Raw genomic sequence first — 14,931 nt, 5'->3', positions numbered from 1 at the left:
ATCTAAGCGTCTGATCCAACTCCCAGGGAAGCCAATGGAAAGCCTTCTATTAACTTCAGGTAAATTGCAATGGTAAAACTTCCATCCTGATCCAAAGCCAACTGAAGTAAATGGGAGTCTTTTCATTAACTGTCAGTGGGCTTTGAATGGGGTACTAAAACACTAAGACATAACTGGAGGATAACAAACAAGTGGTAGAGGGGGCTGTGATGGATGGATTACAGAAACCCCCTTGAGGCTGCCAACTGATTTGCCAAGACTACTTCTGCCCCTGCTTTCCCTGCCCTCCCAGCTTGGGACTTCAGTGCCCTGCCTGGTTTGAGCCAGATCCACTAGCCTGCTGCAAACCCAGACCCAGGTCTGAACAACGTCCCCTAACAGCTGTAGGCTTAAACTGAAAGCAGCTTAAGAAGTGTTCCTATCTTTAACACTCAGATGCTCAACTCCCAATGGGGTCCAAACCCCAAATAAATCAGTTTTACCCTGTATGAAGTTTATACAGGGTAAACTCATAAATTGTTCGCCCTCTATAATACCGATAGAGAGATATGCACAGCTGTTTTCTCCCCCCCCCCCCAGGTATTAATACATACTCTGGGTTAATTAATAAGTAAAAAGTTATTTTATTAAATACAGAAAGTATGATTTAAGTGGTTCCAAGTAGTAACAGACAGAACAAAGTGAATTACCAAGCAAAATAAAATAGAACACGCAAGTCTATGTGTAATACAGTAAGAAAACTGAATACAGATAAAACCTCACTCTCAGAGGAGTTCCAGTAAGCTTCATTTTACAGACTAGTCTCCTTTTAGTCTGGGTCCAGCAATCACTCACACCCTCTGTAGTTACTGTCCTTTGTTCCAGTTTCTTTCAGGTATCCTTGCGGGTGGAGAGGCTATCTCTTTAGCCAGCTGAAGACAAAATGGAGGGATCTCCCAGGGGTTTAAATAGACTTTCTCTTGTGGGTGGATACACCTCCCTCCCCCTGTGTAGAATTCCAGCTCCAAGATGGAGTTTTGGAGTCACATGGGCAAATCACATGTCCATGCATGACTCAAAACTTACAGGTAGCAGCCATGGTTCACATGCTACCTTGAACATCCTCATGTAGACTTCTTATTTGGTTTGGAGCCTTCCAAGATCCATTGTACCTTAAGTACTTCTTGATTGGGCACTTAATTTGCACATTCCTTTCTCAAGAAGTTGACCAAATGCTTTACTAAGGCTACTTAAAAATCAAGCAAGTACACAGCCGATATTCATAACTTCGAATACAAAAATGATACATGCATACAAATAGAATGAATAGATTCAGTAGATCATAACCTTTACAGAGATATGTTACATGGAATATGTAGCATAAAACATATTCCAGTTATGTCATATATACATTCATAAGCATATTTCCATAAAGCCTTATGGGGTGCAACGTCACAGGGGCTATAAGGGAAGACTGGGTATCGATTATCATAGAATGCTCTAGCACAGAATAGTTGGGTGAATTATAGTTTGCTCTGCATAGTTGTCCAAAGTGCCCTCGTGAATTTAGACAGAAGGACCCAGTTCATGCTAAAGCACTCTGAGGTGTAAAGGGGCAGAGGGGTTATTTTCTGTTAATGAGAGAAAGAAAAATCTTTCCTCTCAACTTCAAATGTCCACTGACAAAACCACTGCTGAAAAATTAGCTTTATGGGGAATGCTCTGCTTCTTTCTTCATATACACCTGACACGCAGTGAGCAGGGGGATGCAGCTCTGTCTTTCCCCTTTCTTTCCCTTTGTGTATCCCTTGTTATATTTTTTATCTCTCTCCATTTGTCTTTCCCTGGCCTGGACCAAAGGCATCTGTTGGCTGTACACAGACCAAGGAACATTCTTATATGTCATGCTAAAGTGATCCAAGGCCAGCCCATAAGGACAAGCCGTCTTCATCAATCTTTGTCAGAGCGCTCTACAACTGCCCTGGCAATCACTCCTGACATGCTTTCTGCTCATCTCTCTGTCTCCTGTCACTGGTCCCCAACCTGCAGTAAGCTACTGACTAGACTCTCTCCACCTTAATTTGCTAGTGTGCTGTGACAGATGGCAGTGGATATTGCTTGCTGCCCTGAGTCTGCAAGGAGAAATGCAAAGTTAATGGGATAGAAGGATTCATCTCAGAATACTATAAGGTGCTTGCAGTTTCTCCTAAACCTGAAATGTATAAAGACCACTCTTCTCTCTGGAGTCACATTTTAACATTCAGCCAATGCTCAGCCAAACACACACAGTGAAAACTGGGCAGAGAAAAGTGGCTGTTTTTTGCTAAGATATCAGATGGATTCAGTGTTTTGTGTAGGGCTCTTCCAGACCACATAGCCAGAGTGATTGTTTTTACTGTCGGTCAAGCAGCAAGACAAGAGTCTCATTTTTCTGCAAAACTGCTCATGTGGTTACCTGGTCATCCCAACCCATTTATCTCTTTTGTCCACTTGTCACGCCCTTTCTGACACCTAGACTGTAAGTTTTCTGGGGGAGAGGCTGTCTTCTTTATTCATCTGTGCAGCGCCTAGCACAATGGGGCGCAGCTCCTTGACAGAGCTTCCTAAGCGTTACTGTAATACAAATAACTAATCGTAACAACACCTTCATTGTAGTGTTCACCACTGAACAGACAACATGCAACCAAAGTTATCACATAGTGATATCTGAGTTATTTCTTATTCTATGTGTATGGGAATACAGCTTTAACTCTGATGTAACAGCAGCTGAAAGTGCTCTGACACCTGAACGATCATGATTCCAAATGGCCTGAGAGAGGAATTTTTGAGCATGCCATTTATTTCCTCGCCATACTATCAAATGCAATCACTCTCAGTAACCTTTTCACAGGTGACCGTGCACCTTTTGTGGCATCCTTTTTCCTAGTGCCTTTAAAGAATGCAGTGTATGGCATGCTGTACAGATTCCACAGAGTTGACACCTAAGCTGCTGTTGCCCAAATCTAAAGCTACTAGAGTAAATGCTCAGGGTATCCTGATAAAACAAAGGGGAAAGCAACTGTCTGCAAAACCCAAAGAGAAACCATTGCACATTACTGTACCTTATCAATATCATGTTCATGACACTTGGCCTTTCTGAATTACAAAAGAGAAAATTGATGCCCTCATCTTAAACAGATCCAAAAACTGCAGCACAAACTGTTTTATAGAATAGATCCTCAACACATTCCCCAATGACGGTCATATCTCCATATCAGCTTTAGTTAAAGCCAAATACGCATTCCTTGTCCCATGTGAGCCTAAAATTTAGAGATTTACATTCAGCCTTACAGCAGCAACCTCGTATGGATGAGAGTTGAGAAGGCAACTGCTCACAAAACAGGAGAATGAAAGGAAGATGAAGAATAGACTGCCCAAAATCTATGGTGTCGACATCTAGCAAATCTGCATGAGAGGCAAAAGCAAGAAATATTGGTATATTATTTGTATTGTTTTCTGTTGCTTGTGCTCCAAAAACTGGGTGAATAATACAAAGAATTCTCAGCAAATATTTGTTTGAATTTCAAAGAATTCATCCCCACTGTGTTCAGACACCTTTCGTGTTTCTTTCTGCAAATGTTCAAACTGAATTTTACTGATGGCGAAAGGCAAATTTCAGAGTTTCATGCATTGAGTTTTCATAGACATTGAACTGTCAATTTGTATACACAAGTATTTGTGCCTGATATGACAGAGTGCCTATCCAGTCAGGGATCAGAAACACCATGTGACTTATCTAACCAATCAGAACTCAGCAAACAGCTGAGATTTTTGAATATTTGTGATCAGCCCATACAGTTAAAAATTGGAAAACATAGCCATTGAATGAATTCACATAATGAGTAAATGTGAAAAAGTCACAATCTGTTTGCATATATTCTAGAAGCAGAAAGAGAGGCTATATTAGCAACATATATTATTCATGTGAACTATCCTCCAGTCGCTCTCCTCTTTACACATCTTTTGTAAAAAAGGGAATCTGTTGCCTCAGAGTAAATGATACACTACTGGGAACATGACTACATGACTTTAGATTCCATTTCCTTAATTGAAGGAAGAGTTGGCAGAATTAACTCTGTTCACTGCCTACTAGCTGTGTTACTTCACACCCTTTGGCAAAGCACTTGAGGAATGTTTCCCCATGCAGCACCCATCAACACCCCACAGAGTTTCTGGAAGGGAATCTCACTGTTAGAAAAAAGAAAAGGAGTACTTGTGGCACCTTAGAGACTAACCAATTTATTTGAGCATAAGCTTTCGTGAGCTACAGCTCACTTCAAGATGATGAAGTGAGCCGTAGCTCACGAAAGCTCATGCTCAAATAAATTGGTTAGTCTCTAAGGTGCCACAAGTACTCCTTTTCTTTTTGTGAATACAGACTAACACGGCTGTTACTCTGAAACCTGTCACTGTTAGAAAAGATTCCATTTGAAGATTAACACAGTGGCATTTCGTAATGGGGTATGTCAGGTCACATTCAACATCACACTTGCTTTTGTTTTAGGGGAGAACTACATTACGTTTGGGATGGGGAATACGCCATGAGTTACATGCAAGACTTGGGTACTTGAGATACATGAGACTTGGGTGTTTCCTTTTCAACACTGTCACCTACATCATCCTTTCCTGTCATTTGCTTTCCTCCAGTTATATGGCATGGCAGTTGCTTTGAAATTCACTTGTCTCCATAAACACTGAATTCCCTGGGTAGGACTTTATCTCTCACATACTTGACAAACCCCCTTAGTCATTCCACAGGGGTATTATTGGTTGGGGAACTTCTATTACAATGTCATCATCACAGAATGAGTGACCGAAATAATTTATACTCACAAGTGTAAGTAATATTGTAGATGACATTTCTCTTACTGGATTCCAGCAGAGGGACTTGGCACTCTTTTCAGTGAACAAATTCTGCAGCAAGCCTCTGGTTCACATAGTCACCCTAAATAATTATCAGTGATCATCATTATTTATCTTCTATTAGTACAGTGCCCACCATGTGCTAGGATCCTTACTAATGATGAGGCAATTGGGTAGATTAGCTGAAAGACAATTAGACAGATTAGACATATAAATAATTAGAAGGCAATAAGACAGATTTGCAGCTTTCACAACCAATTCTAGGCTAGATTGTAAGAGAATAATTAAGTTTAAAAGATGTATATCATGCCATTGTTGAAGCTAGTGTTAACAGCAGTATATTATAAACCAGAAATTAGGTTACACAGATTGTGTTTTGATTCATCTGGGTAGCTGTCTCTTGTAGTCTATTAACAATAATTTCAGGCATGATAAAGATGTCTCCAGCATCCTACACACTTTATCACCCTCCACAGCACCACAAAAAAGATACAATTGTAATTCATCTATATGAAAACAAAAGCAGATATACAAGGATTTTTAGATGTGCACAAGGTATGCAAGGATTACACTCATGAACAATATTGAAACTATGTTCAAGAAAATGTTGCACACTTAATGAAGAAGGCTAAAGTGTGCTATTCAGGAGCTGATCAATGTTGGAATCAATACAAAGCTGCATGGCTATAGGGGTTATTAATTCATTTTATGCATATATGTATATGAGTAGCTTTACTCATATGAATAGTCAGCTATCTAACTGGTTACTTATTTGGCCCCCCATCACCACAGCATATGAGAGCCAACCTGGTCACTAAAATCCCATTGAGACAATTTATGAGATAAATTGTGTAAGTGTTTACAAGAGCGAGCTATAACAGTCATAATTTATCCAAAATTAAATATATGTTTCGTTCATTTCATCTTAACTCTGAGTACATTTTTATTGTTTTCTTTCAACTCTCTAATTTTTGAGACATCCAGAAAGAAACACCAAGGGAAGGTCATGCCTGACTAATCTAATCGCCTTCTATGATGAGATTACTGGTTCTGTGGATAAAGGAACGCAGTGGATGTATTGTTTCTTGACTTTAGCAAAGCTTTTGACACGGTCTACCACAGTATTCTTGTCAGCAAGTTAAAAAAGTATGGGCTGGATGAATGCACTATAAGGTGGGTAGAAAGTTGGCTAGATTGTCGGGCTCAACGAGTAGTGATCAATGGCTCCATGTCTATTGGCAGCCGGTGTCAAGTGGAGTGCCCCAGGGGTTGGTCCTGGGGCCGGTTTTGTTCAATATCTTCATAAATGATCTGGAGGATGGTGTGGATTGCACTCTCAGCAAATTTGCGGATGATACTAAACTAGGAGGAGTGGTAGATACGCTGGAGGGCAGGGATAGGATACAGAAGGACCTAGACAAATTGGAGGATTGGGCCAAAAGAAATCTGATGAGGTTCAATAAGGATAAGTGCAGGGTCCTGCACTTAGGATGGAAGAACCCAATGCACCGCTACAGATTAGGGACCGAAAGGCTAGGCAGCAGTTCTGTGAAAAAGGACCTAGGGGTGACAGTGGATGAGAAGCTGGATATGAGTCAGCAGTGTGCCCTTGTTGCCAAGAAGGCCAATGGCATTTTGGGATGTATAAGTAGGGGCATAGCGAGCAGATCGAGGGACGTGATCGTTCCCCTCTATTCGACATTGGTGAGGCCTCATCTGGAGTACTGTGTCCAGTTTTGGGCCCCACACTACAAGAAGGATGTGGATAAATTGGAGAGAGTCCAGCGAAGGGCAACAAAAATGATTAGGGGTCTGGAACACATGACTTATGAGGAGAGGCTGAGGGAACTGTGATTGTTTAGTCTGCAGAAGAGAAGAATGAGGGGGGATTTGATAGCTGCTTTCAACTACCTGACAGGTGGTTCCAGAGAGGATGGTTCTAAACTATTCTCAGTGGTAGAAGAGGACAGGACAAGGAGTAATGGTCTCAAGTTGCAGTGTGGGAGGTTTAGGTTGGATATTAGGAAAAACTTTTTCACTAGGAGGGTGGTGAAACACTGGAATGCGTTACCTAGGGAGATGGTAGAATCTCCTTCCTTAGAAGTTTTTAAGATCAGGCTTGACAAAGCCCTGGGTGGGATGATTTAATTGGGGATTGGTCCTGCTTTGAGCAGGGGGTTGGACTAGATGACCTCCTGAGGTCCCTTCCAACCCTGATATTCTATGATTCTATGATTCTATTAAATGAATGTAATGTCCCTAAATGTGTCCTATTCTAATGAGGGTTAGTATCATTGTGAATTTGATTGCTAGACAAGATATGTCAGTTGTCCCTGCATGCATGTTTGAATTCTGGGGAGCCTTCAGAGAAAATTCTGCTTTCAATCCCTGACAGAGGATTTCTACTCAGACATGCGATGTTCCCACCATAAACAGGACTCCTACTCACAAGAGTTTATGTTCTCTAGATTTGTAGATTCCAAGGCCAGACATGAATATTGTGATCATCTAGTCTGACCTCCCTGTATAGCACAGGACACAGAACTTTCCCCAGATAATTCCTAGAGCAGATGTCTATGCTACCAGCACTCCCAGCTACCTTCGAGACACCACTGACTTCCTGAGGAAACTACAATCCATCGGTGACCTTCCTGATAACACCATCCTGGCCAACATGGATGTAGAAGCCCTCTACACCAACATTCCACACAAAGATGGACTACAAGCCGTCAAGAACACTATCCCCGATAATGTCACGGCTAACCTGGTGGCTGAACTTTCTGACTTTGTCCTTACCCATAACTATTTTACATCTGGGGACAATGTATACCTTCAAATCAGCGGCACTGCTATGGGTACCCGCTTGGCCCCACAGTATGCCAACATTTTTATGGCTGACTTAGAACAACGCTTCCTCAGCTCTCATCCCCTAACGCCCCTACTCTACTTGCGCCATATTGATGACATCTTCATCATCTGGACCCATGGAAAACAAGCCCTTGAGGAATTCCACCATGATTTCAACAATTTCCACCCCACCATCAACCTCAGCCTGGTCCAGTCCACACAAGAGATCCACTTCCTGGACACTACAGTGCTAATAAACGATGGTCAGATAAACACCACCCTATACCGGAAACCTACTGACCACTATTCCTACCTACATGCCTCCAGCTTTCACCCTGACCACACCACATGATCCATTATCTACAGCCAAGCTCTGTGATACAACTGCATTTGCTCCAACCCCTCAGACAGAGACAAACACCTACAAGATCTCTATCAAGCATTCTTACAACTACAATACCCACCTGCGGAAGTGAAGAAACAGATTGATAGAGCCAGAAGAGTTCCCAAAAGTCACCTACTACAAGACAGGCCTAACAAAGAGAATAACAGAACGCCACTAGCCGTCACCTTCAGCCCCCATCTAAAGCCCCTCCAACGCATTATTAAGGATCTACAACCTATCCTGAAGGATGATCCAACACTCTCACAAATCTTGAGAAACAGGCCAGTCCTTGCCTACAGACAGCCCCCCAAGCTGAAGCAAATACTCACCAGCAACCACATACCACACAACAGAACCACTAACCCAGGAACCTATCCTTGCAACAAAGCCCGTTGCCAACTGTGCCCACATATCTATTCAGGGGACACCATCACAAGGCCTAATAACATCAGCCACACTATCAGAGGCTCGCTCACCTGCACATCCACCAACGTGATATATGCCATCATATGCCAGCAATGCCCCTCTGCCATGTACATTGGTCAAACTGGACAGTCTCTATGTAAAAGAATAAATGGACACTAATCAGATGTCAAGAATTATAACATTCATAAACCAGTCGGAGAACACTTCAATCTCTCTGGTCACGCGATTACAGACATGAAAGTTGTGATATTACAACAGAAAAACTTCAAAACCAGACTCCAGAGAGAGACTGTTGAATTGGAATTCATTTGCAAATTGGATACAATTAACTTAGGCTTGAATAGAGACTGGGAGTGGCTAAGTCATTATGCAAGGTAACCTATTTTCCCTTGTTTTTTCCTACTTACCCCCCCTCCCCATTCCTCAGACGTTCTTGCTAAACCCTGGATTTGTGCTGGAAATGGCCCACCTTGATTATCATGCACATTGTAAGGAGAGTGATCACTTTAGATAAGCTATTACCAGCAAGAGAGTGGGGTGGGGGGAGAGAAAACCTTTTGTAGTGGTAAACACCCATTTTTTCATGGTTTGTGTGTATAAAAAGATCTTCTGTACTTTCTACAGTATGCATCCGATGAAGTGAGCTGTAGTTCACAAAAGCTTATGCTCAAATAAATTGGTTAGTCTCTAAGGTGCCACAAGTACTCCTTTTCTTTTTATCTTTTAGAAAAACATCCAATCTTGATTTTAAACTGGTCAGTGCTAAAGAATCCACGACCCTTGGTAAATTATTCCAATGGTCAATTACATTCACTGTCAAAAATTTTCACCTTATTTCCAGTTTGAATTTGTCTAGCTTCAACTTCCAGCCTCTTCATCTTCTTATATCTTTGCCTACTAGATTGAAGAGCCCAGAGAAGCAGTGAGCAAGTGCACTTTGGCAAGGTCTCCCCCTAGGTACCATCATTCCTCCTTTGGGTTTTAACTTTTACATGAGTGTTTAGTCTGAAATACCCCTCTAATTGTTTGCATTCATTCACTCATGAAAAGCACGGGCACTCATCACACTTTTCTTCACTCTTTTAACATTTTTTTAAAGGAGGCTGGTGATTTAAGATGAGAAAAACATTCACTTGAAAAGGTATCAGTAAAGAAGTCTTGGAAGACTTATTTGGTAGTTAAACTTCAAAGTGTTTTCGCCTTTCTCTTCTCTTGCAGACTTTTGAATGCAAATGTAGAAATGGCTCTAGTCTATTTCTTCACATCATGCCCTTTTTTTTTGAGTCATTGCATTGTTTTCCATAGACATATATTACAGTTTATTTTCACTGAAAGATAAACTAATCATTCACGGTTCAGGTGCATGCTATGAATATACAAACAAAAAAAGGTGGGGGGGACACCTTTAAAATCAGCCATTCTGCTGCTGCATAAACAGGATAACGATGTTGGTAACTTGGACCTTGTCTACATCAGAAAAATGTCCTGTTCCTGACAATGGGAGTCGGCAATGGATGCAGGTGAACTGGTGCTGACCCCGATTCTGAGACAAAACACAAAAAATATTCACTCCTGTTTCAGAAGCTGAAGTTTATATTAGTCCCAACGAGGTGCTGGAAATTGTTTTCCTTTCTCTATACTTGCAGTTACACCACATTTATGATTTTTCTAGCATAACAAGCTCTGGAAGAGCAAAATTTTCATCTCAGATTCACATACAGGATTGAGAATTTAATATTCTGCTTTCCTTACATGCATTTGGACAAACAGAATAAAGTCCAGACCAGTTATATATATATTTAAAAGGGCCAACTTCACGTAGCTGAAAATAATTGAGCCAAATCAGCTGGGAGGAAGAATTTAATCAGAAAAATGTTAGTAACAATTGGAAATTGTTTAAGAACACCTTAGTAGATGCCTAAAAAGCCACAATCAAGGAAAAAGGCTGTAGTAAAAAAACAAAAACAAAAAAAAAACCTGGTTTAGAGGGGAAGTGAAAGCAAATGGAAGAAAGGGAAAGTTGATAGTAATAAATATGAATTGGAAGCTAGGAATTGTTGAAAATTGATAAGGGAAGCAAAGGGACACCAGACAAAATCTATGGCCAGCAGAGTTCAGAACAATGAAAAGGAGCTTTTTCAATATATTAGTGTGATGGGGTATACAAACCCCACACTGGGATGGAAGGAGTTAAAGGACTATACTGGGCCCAGCTAGCCCTGCCCCTCTAAATGTGCACAGCATGGTCCTACTGGAGACAGGGTAGAAGGGGAGCAACTCAGCTCAGAAGTGGGAGGCTGGGAAGGAATGCAGACTTACCCTGAAGGCTCTTGCCAAAAGGGGTGGGAGAAGCCTCCCTGAAGGAACAGGACTGTATGTGGAGCCCATCTGGGGTTGGCAGTTTGTTTTCCTTTTCCTTTTTCTTTTTTTTCCTTATCTGGGACCAGAGCCTGAGGGAGAGAAGCAATGGCAGGAAGCAAGCCAGGGAAGGTTGTTCAGAGGGCCCTTCCCAAAGACGAAATGCTGACCCACCTAGAACCCTGAATCAGAGTGTGGAGTGTGCGGGCCTGGGTTCCCCACCACTGCCCCACGACTGAGTGGGCACTAACCACTAGACCCCTCGGCCCACCAAGTACCCTATTACAATTAGAAACAAAAAGAACCCTGACAATTGTATTGGTCTGTTACTAGACGGAAATGGTAGACTTATCAATAACGCAGAAAAGACAGAAGTTTTCAATAAATATCTTTGTTCTGTATTTGGGTTGGGGGTGGGGGCAGGGGATAGATGTAGTCATATTATATGATAATACTCTTTCCATTCCACTAGTATCTCAGCAGGATATTAAACAGCAGCTACTGAAGTCAGACATTTTAAAATCAGCAGGTCCAGATAATTTGCATCCAAGACTTAGAGCTGGCTGAGGAGCTCACTGGACCATTAATGTTGATTTTTTGATGTCTTGGAATACTAATTTTGAACATCAAACAACACCAGTACTCAGTGACCTGTTCATGAGCAACCCACAGGATATAACAAAAACCACAAGGAAAATCCATTGAGTGCATTCAAATAATGAATAAATGTGAGACATTGCGATCTGCTCGCCGGTATCAAGAAGCAGACAGAGGATGAACACACTGACTACACCAGGCCCTGCAAATAATTCACTCAGCTGTATTCTTTACATTTTCATAGGTTTCCCTTCCTGCCTCCCCCCAGCTCCCCCCACAACTCTAATCAATCTCTATATCTGCCCTGGACATTACCTGGTGTTTGGCTATCAATACTGTTCTTCACTTCCTATCCTAAATAGTATTGTTTAGTGAACTGTTTGTTAACAGGTGCTGCACTCCATGCCAGCAATAAAGGCACTTTGGTTCAGTGAAGTGATTCCTGTGTGCAATTTGTAAAGAGCTCTGGGACAAAATGCAAGACATTTTATCATTAATTATTGAGGCCTGTCTCTGCCCTTTTATCCAGGCACTATAAATACCTTTACTTGTAAGTGGCTTAGAAAATTTAACCAGATGAATAAATAACTGCAGGCTGAGTGCAATGTATCACTTTGGTCTATTTCTGCCCACAAACCTCTTCATCAGCACATAGCAACAAAATCCCCAAACTGTTTTTCAGACCTGCCTTTCCTCACACCAGCTGCTGCCCAGGCCTAAACAAATAGACTGTCCTTGCCAGCTGTCGAGTAATATCCCTTTCTCTTCTCATTTCATAGCTCTATTCAACTATCATACCATCGCATCGCCAAGACAAGGACTTCAAAATGGGAACCCTTTGAGAGTTCATGCCTGACATCATGTGGCAGGGCCCGGATTCAGCAAAGCAATCAAACATGCTGAACTTTAAAGATGCAATGAAATCCATCCTTTTGTAGAAAAGGCATACATTTGATGGGACTTTAAGCAGGTGCTCAAAATTAAGCATGTGATTAACTGCTTTGTGCACTATGTCCTGATGAACTCAAGGGGTAGGATTAATTTAATGGCAGCATACTATTATATTGGTTTTTATATATTTGAATTATCTATGGATATCTATATCATGTGCTTATATGGCCACCATCACTCTAGCATCTAGGCAAGCAGAATACAGAGCTCTCTCAGAGCAGGTCTACACAACGGGGCTAACTCGACCTAAGTCACGCAACTCCAGCTATGTGAATAACGTAGCTGGAGTCGACATACCTTAGGTCGACTTATTGTGGTGTCTACACTGTGCTGGGTCGATGGGAGAAACTCTCCCATCAACTTACCTTATGCTTCTCATTCCAGTGGAATACCAGAGTCAACAGGAGAGCAATTGGCGGTCAATTTAGGGGGTCTTCCCTAGACCTCCTAAATCAACCCCTGGTGGATCGATTGCCACGTGTCGATCCCCCGGTAAGTGGAGACAAGCCCTCAGGAAAACCAAGTACTGGAAAGCCTCCACTGAATGGTCTTTATCAGAGTTCTATAACACAAGGATTTCTTGGGATGCCCTTCCCCGAAAATATCCCTACTACCCATCTGGCATAAAATTGCAAGGATTTCTGTCATTTTCCTCTAGACCATGAAGCCACCTCACACTGACATCATTCAGATTTTCTAGCCAGTAGATTATGTACAATAGGAATAGTTAAAAATAAACTAGATGTTCCTGTAGAAAAGTCATATTTCTTAGGAGCCCAGATCAGTGTAAAAGAGCCTCAGTAAAAGAGGAGTATTCCACCTAAGAGAAACAGAGTTGCAGATAATATACCTTTTCATTACAAATGAACTCATTTGTACCTGAAATGTTTGTAATGCTGGGTGCAAGGATTCTTTGTTATTCAGAATGATTAATGTTTAGATCATACCTGAAAAAGCGAAGTCATTTTCAGATTGAGCTCAAGTATCTGTTTAATATTACAGCCATTTCTTCTGACATGAGCATCATCCCTGTGCTGCGTGGTAGCTTCCAAGTCAGTTTCCCAGTAGAGGAGAAATCAGTGATGCAGAGTCTCGGTATAATATAGGTGTAATTTTCTTTATTTAACATATACACCAGTCCTGAAATAAGGCAGTCAGACAGCATGCAGGGCAATCCTTTCTTCCAGGAATCTCAGCCCAACACTAACACCTGCTCCCAGGAAGTAACTCTGCCTCCAGAATTGACTCTAATCAGAGCCCAAGGCAGAAAGCAAACTCTCCTACTGCTCACACAGATCCCTCCTGCACAAAGCTGCTTCTGCATAACCTGAAAACGAACATAGCAGGCTAAGCAATGGAACAGGTCACCTAGGGAGGCTGGGGAATCTCCATCACTGGAGGTTTTTAAGGACAGGTTGGGAATGGTCTCAGAATACTTAATTCTGCCTCAGTGAGGAGACACAAACTAGGTGATGTCTTAGATTCACAGATTCCAAGGCTAGAAGGGACCATTGTGATCATCTAGTCTGACCTCCTTTACAACACAGGACATAGAGCTTCCCCCAAATAATTCCTAGACCATATCTTTTAGAAAAAACATCCTATCCTGATTTTAAAATAGTCATTGATGGAGACTCCATCATGAGCCTTGGTAAGTTGTTGCAGTGGTTAATTACCCTCACTGTCAAAAATGTACGCATTATTTCTGGTCTGAATTTTTCTAGCTTCAACTTCCAGCCATTAGACTGTGTTATTCCTTTCTTTGTCAGATTGAAATGCCCATTATCCAATATTTGTTCCGCACATAATTACTTAGACATAGCAAACAAAACACCCTTAACCTTCTCTTTGTTAAGCTGAATATATTGAGCTCCTTGAGCCTATCACAAAAAGGCATGGTTTCTAATCCTTTAATCATTCTTGTGGCTCTTCCCTGAACCCTCTCCAATTTACCAACATCCTTCTTGAGTTGTGGGCACCAGAACAAGACTCAGTATTCCAGCAGCGGTTGCACCAGTGCCAAACACAAAGGAAGAACAACCTCTTTACTCCACCTCAAGATTCCCCTGTTTATGCATTCCAGGATCATACTAGTTCTTTTGGCCACCGCATTACACTTGGACCTGAGGTTCAGCTGATTATCCACCATGACGTCAATCTTTTTCTTGAGGTCTTTTCCAGGCCTATATTTCTATGATTCCATGTCTTCCCAAGAGTCAAAATTTGCTTGAATGCTAAAGAAAAAGAACTCGGAAGATGATGTGCAACAGCATTACTCGGTAATGCCTGCTATCACAATAGCCTCTCTCTCTCTCTGCGGAAGCACTTTTTGCTGCACTGGGACTCAGCAACCTAGTAGGTGTTTTACTTTTCCAACTTCTGACAAGTGTGATGCTCAGTTCAGATCCAGCTGCCCAGAGGTGGCACTGAGGATTGTCCATGAGTTCAGTTCTGGCTCTTTTGCAGTAAGTAAAGTGATGATGGTT

At 41.7% G+C, this 14,931-nt stretch overlaps 1 long non-coding RNA gene across 1 annotated transcript; it reads right to left on the bottom strand.

The window, feature by feature from the left end:
- Nucleotides 1–622: 622 nt before the first annotated feature.
- On the bottom strand, nt 623–13,739 carry LOC125632850 (uncharacterized). Its single transcript, XR_012666679.1, has 5 exons — nt 13,393–13,739; nt 10,859–10,989; nt 8,590–8,671; nt 4,852–5,063; nt 623–3,423 (listed from the first exon to the last, which is right to left on the bottom strand). It is a non-coding gene; the product is annotated as an uncharacterized LOC125632850 (long non-coding RNA).
- Between the last annotated feature and the right edge of the window lie 1,192 nt (nt 13,740–14,931).

The sequence above is a fragment of the Caretta caretta genome, chromosome 2 (genome assembly GCF_965140235.1).
Source record: "Caretta caretta isolate rCarCar2 chromosome 2, rCarCar1.hap1, whole genome shotgun sequence".
In the NCBI taxonomy this organism is placed as follows: Eukaryota; Metazoa; Chordata; order Testudines; family Cheloniidae; genus Caretta; species Caretta caretta.
The sequence above is the reverse complement of the archived record's forward strand: the minus strand, read 5'-3'. Positions and strand labels throughout refer to the sequence as shown.